General features: G+C 39.8%; 1 pseudogene; it reads right to left on the bottom strand.

The window, feature by feature from the left end:
* Nucleotides 1–3,263: 3,263 nt before the first annotated feature.
* Nucleotides 3,264–5,542, bottom strand: LOC148568242 (uncharacterized; annotated as a pseudogene).
* Between the last annotated feature and the right edge of the window lie 255 nt (nt 5,543–5,797).

Here is a 5,797-nt window from a genome sequence, read left to right as displayed (position 1 = left end):
CTCCAAAGAACTTAGTAGTCCAAGCAGATCCTAATACAAAGACACCACAGGCATATATTCTAAGGTTCAAGCTATTGGTGTCCAGCTTTGTTTCTTTTTGTTTTCTTTTGTTCTGCCACTCTTTGGCTATTTTTTTTTCTCCCTTTTTTCTTTCTTTTTGTTTTTCTTTCTAACCAAGGATTTTTATTTGATTGAGATTCATAGACAGTAGATACTTTCTACTTAAGAGGAGACATCCTAATGTTCTTATTCATTAAAGGTGAGCTACTATACAATCACACACAAACCACCACTTACTTTTATTTTACTTCTATCTAACAGAGAACTATTTCACTTCACATTCAAACATTTCTTTTATTGAATTAAAAATGCAGGGGACAAAGCATGCTTTTTTGTTCAGGGAAAGTAAACACACAAGCACACACATAGACTAGCTTACTTATTCTAAGAGTAACAAACATGATGCAAAGACTATTAATTATGATAACTACTTAAAGATGCAAGGACCACTTAAAACAGACACAATGCATGCTTTCTTAGTGATGAATCAAGGAGCAAGTCCACCTTTTATTTGTCATGCTTTTTCCTTCTTCTTTCATACACTTGGTTGCTGGTGTTCCCTGTTCCATGTCTGTTGTCTGTTGATCCCGCCAGAAACCAGCTCTATTCATTGCTTCCTCTACTCTATCTTCAAGCTTCATTGCATTGCTTACTTCTATCTCACTTCTCCTTTTGAAGAATTCATCAAAAGTTGGAAAAGCTGGATCCATGTTGTGCAGATGCTCTCCAATATAGTTCAGCTTGATTTGACTATTTATGTTGTAGTCGGCTTGGACTTCATATCTTGCATCTTGGAGTGTTGTGAACTCTTTGAGAGCCCTCAAATTTTCAGCTTGCATTTGTTCCAACCTTCCAAATGATTCATGAGATTGAAAAGCATGTTCTTCTTGCATCACAAGGAATCTTGACTCGAATTCACTTTGTTTGTTCATCATTCTTAGCTCCCGTTCTTCTTGTGCTTGTTGATTTTTCATGTATAGTGAATGGTATTCCTCTTGCCTTTCTTGAATTCTCATGTACTGTTGTGATAATCTTCCAATTGCTTCCTGCATTTGAGTCATGTCCAGATTGTTATGTAGAGGAATGTGCTGCTGTTCCTCCTCCTCTTGTGGCTCTTCTTCCTCTTGTAATTCTTCTCCCTCCATTGGTTCCTCTCTTTCCCTTCTTCCATGTGGTTTTCGGCCTTGATGTGCTTCAGGAGCCATCCTCATTCTTTCAATGGTTATAGGCATGCCTTGGCTTAACCACATTGGATTCTCCTCTTCCATTGGCACTTTAGCCTTTGCACACAACCTCCAGATGGTACTTGGATAGTATAACCAAGACTCGGCCGAATTCTTCTCAGCAAGCTTTTGAATGTCTTTTGCCAGGATTTCATGAACTTTTACCTCTCCTCCCACAATAATGCAATGCAACATAATAGCTCTATTCCTGTTAACTTCTGAGGTGTTTACTGTGCCCAGAATTGATCTTTTCAACAACTCATACCATCCCTTTGCTTCCGGGGTAAGATTAACTCTCTTCAAATACTTGTATTTATTCTTGTCATCTCCTTCCCACTCTGAGTTCTCCACACATATATCTCTAGCAATCCCATCATAATCCGGATCACCATTTACCCTTTGGTGGTATCCCGGTTCACTAAAGCGGACTGATTTTAGTCCCAAGACTTTCTTGATTGCATCCGAGCTAAAGTCTACTTCCACTCCCCGCACATAGCTCTTGTATGTTGAGGCCTCACTCATGTCAAGCCTTGAGACATTGGCATAGAACTCTCTTATGATATTAGCATTGATTCGAGTGATTGGTGATATGAGTTCCTCCCACCTCCTCTTTCGAATTTTGTCCTTCATTTCTTGGCATCCATCATCCGGCAGCCAGAGTAAAATTTCTGGATATATTTTCTTCTCATTCATCCATTCAATTTGCATCTGATGGTACCGAGATTTGAATTTCCATTGGTCATATTCATGGGTGCTCTCCTCCACTATGGGATCTTTCCCTCTTCTTCGTTTGGTTCTTGAGGAAGAGGCCATGATCACTTGGTTGTTTGAGACTCTTGAGGTTAAAGGGAGTGTGAAGAATGTTAGAGATTTTGATGTGTGTTTGGAGAAAGATGAAATTTGAGGCCGAGCTTGTTATGATGAGAATTGATGAAGGGAAGTTTAAATAGTTGGAGTGCAAAGGTTCGGTCACATGCATGGCTTGGAGGTGGTATGTTGTTTAAATGAACAATAAAGGGCTAGGATGCAATTGCATACTATGTGAATCAAAGGTGTGCATGTAAGGATGAATGAAGACAAAGCTTGCTTCTTCAATTGTCTTTGCCGTGATCATCTCAAGGAGTGGCAGATTCTCTTTTTGAAGCATGTGATGAGATTTTGTCCTCATGCTATGATTTCCTTTGTCTTGTCTCTTTCATAGAGTGTCCTTTGACCACCTAGTCATCACAACAAGACAACAAGCATTAGTTTTATCAAACTGTGGCAAGAGTGCTTCTTTTCATAAACACTATATGAATAACTATTCCTTATATCCATTTGAGCCGTGACTTTTCTTGGAGGACACCAAACTTAATGTTTGGTCATATAGTAGAAAATATGTGTTTCTTCCTCCAACTAGTGAAATTGAAATCCCCAATGTCCTTCTTGGTCAAATGTTTATAAGAAATGTTTTCATCATAATTTTCCTTTTTTCTCTCTCTCTTTTTTTTTCATGAAGGATCAATTGTGTCCCTAATTCCGTGCATCAAAGTTTGGTGAACACCAAACTTGTATCTTGTTTAAGGGGTCAATGTGAGATGCTAGTAATAAATCACAATTGATGCCTTCATCACAGAGTATGATTTCTTTTTAATTGAAAAGTCTCAGTAAGAGATAATGTATGATCATTGATGCATGATTTTTTTTTTTATTATTTTCATGAGAAGAGAAACACCAAACTTAGTGTTTGGTCATATGCTAGGCATATAGTATGAAAATGTTTGTAACACTGGTTTGGTGTGCTTGAAGGCACACCAAACTTCAGAAGTCTTAGCATATGAAAAAAAATTTGCATGCATTCATTGAGTACGTCTATGAAAATAAATTCCATGCTCAGATGATCATAGCTTATTGAATTTAAAATGACATAAATCTTAAATCATGGGTTGCCTCCTATGGAGCGCTCTTTTATTGTCACTAGCTTGACATTGGAGCTTTCTTTTATGGTGGTTGAGGGTTGTAGTGCCTCAACTTGTCTCCCCTGACTGTGATCCTCCTCTTTGTTCTCTGGTGTTCAATTTCAGCATGTTCCAACGAGAGTATGTTGCTGACATTGTAATAGTCATCAGTCTGTCGGCTTGCTCCCAGTTGTTGATATATTAATTGCACTTTGTCACCTTTGGAAAGCCCCTCTGTTGGAATCTTCCTGTTCTTCCAACCCCTTTTTGTTTTGTTTCTGCATTTCATCCTTTCTTTCGTTGACCTTTCTTTTCTGGTCGTAGGCTTACCTTGGGGATCTTTCATCCTTTCAGTGGCTAATACTCCCATATTCTCTTGGACTTCTTCATCAGTTTGCACAATCTTTTGCCTTGGGATGTTGTTGTGAATCGCCTTGTTGCTTTCTTCCTTTAACAGAGATTCTTCCTTGTCAAGTTCCATATAGTTTTTCTTCTCATTACCAAACTGTGCGTCTGGTAACACCTTCAGAGTGACACTCTTGTCATGCATTCTGAGAGTTAATTCTCCTTCCTCTATGTCTATGATAGCTCTAGCAGTGGCCAAGAATGGCCTTCCCAGAATAATAGAGTCACCATCATCCCCTTCTGAATCTAGAACCACAAAATCTGCAGGGTATATGAAATTGTCCACCTTGACCAGCAGGTTTTCAATCATACCCCTGGGTATACTGTTGACTTATCTACTAGCTCTAGAGATATCTGTACTGGTTTAACTTCCTCTATATGCAGCTTTTTTACCAAGGAGGATGGTATTAAGTTGATACTTGCTCCTAGATCGCACATTGCTTTAGTGATGGTTAATTCCCGAATGGTGCAAGGTAGCAAAAAGCTCCCTGGATCTTCAAGCTTAGGGGGAAGCCCTTTTTGAATCAAAGCCCTGCATTCCTTAGTGAGCAGTATGGTTTCCTTCTCATCCCAACTTCTTTTCTTGTTGATGAGCTCCTTAAAAAACTTGGCATACAGAAGCATTTGCTCAAGTGCTTCAGCAAAAGGAATATTGATTTCCAGCTTTTTGAAAGTCTCAAGGAACTTGTGAAAATGTTGGTCCTTGGTTTCTTTGTTGAACCTCTGGGGATATGGCAGTGGAGGTGTGATCCTCCTTCCTATTTGCTGCTGTCCCTGAGTTACTTCTTTTGAACCGTGTGACTGGTTATCCTTTTCTTTGAGTTTCTCAGTGTTCTTGCTTGGCATTACAACTTGATTCTTGGCTTCATCTTCCTTTGTTTGCTCCTCATCTTCTATTGCACTTTTGCTGCTCTCTGCTTGCTTCTTTGTAGTGTCATTATTGCTCATCAATGTTCTCCCACTCCTTAATTGTATCGCCTTGCATTCTTCCTTAGGATTTGGAATTGTGTCACTCGGCAGAGAGCTTGAGGGTCTCTCAAGAGAAATCTGCTTGGAGATTTGCCCCATCTGTCTCTCTAGGCTCTTCAGGGATGCTTCATGATTCTTGGTTGTCATTTCCTGGTGTTTCAACATTTTGTCTATCACGGCCTCCAAGTTAGTGATTCTTTGGGCTTCAGGTGATACTTGAGGTGGGTTATGAGATGTGGGTGGTGGATGGTAGGCATTTTGGTTGGGGTTGGGGTAGTTGTTTTGAGGTTTTCTGTAGGGGTTTTGGTTAGTTTGCTGCTGGTTGTGGTTTTGGTTGCTTCTTGGGTTGTTTTGGTTTGAGTTCCTCTGCCATGGTTGTTGGTTTTGGGTATGATTATCTCCCCATCTAAGGTTTGGGTGGTTCTTCCAGGATGGATTGTATGTATCACCATACACTTCATTTGGTCCTTGGTTGTGCATATACTGTACTTGCTCTTGTTGTTGTTCTTCTTGAGTTTCTTCATTCTGTCCCCATGTGGTTGATGGTTGGCTAGTGTTAACTGCTGCAACTTGGAGACTATCAATCCTCTTGGCCATTTGTTCAAATTGTTGTTGAATTTGCTGCTGCATCATCTTGTTTTGAGCCAAGATTGAGTCCACTCCTTCTAGCTCCATTACTCCTCTTCTTTGTGATGGTTGGCGGTTTCTTTGATGAGCAAAGAAATATTGGTTGTTAGCCACCATATCAATGAGATTTTGAGCTTCCTCTGCAGTTTTCATGAGTTGCAAGGAATCTCCAGCTGAATGATCCAAAGCTTATTGAGATTTCAATGTTAAGCCCTCATAGAAATTCTGCAGCTTATCCCACTCAGTGAACATTTCAGGAGGACATTTCCTTATTAGAGCCTTGTATCTCTCCCATGCCTCATGGATGGGTTCAGCCTCCATTTGTGTAAATGTTTGTACCTCAGTCTTCAATCTTATGATCCTTTGAGGTGGGTAAAATTTGGCAAGGAACTTGGTTACCAAATCATCCCAATTGTTGATGCTGTCTCTTGGAAAGGATTCCAACCATTGAGTGGCCTTGTCTCTGAGAGAAAATGGGAATAGCAATAGCTTGTAGCTGTCAGGAGGCACACCATTAGTTTTAACAGTGTTACAAATTCTCAAGAAGGTGGATAAGTGTTGGTTCGGATCTTCAAG

The sequence above is a fragment of the Arachis ipaensis genome, chromosome B4, assembly GCF_059453495.1.
Source record: "Arachis ipaensis isolate K30076 ecotype BB chromosome B4, ASM5945349v1, whole genome shotgun sequence".
Taxonomy (NCBI): domain Eukaryota; kingdom Viridiplantae; phylum Streptophyta; class Magnoliopsida; order Fabales; family Fabaceae; genus Arachis; species Arachis ipaensis.
This window is presented reverse-complemented; position numbering and strand designations above follow the sequence as displayed.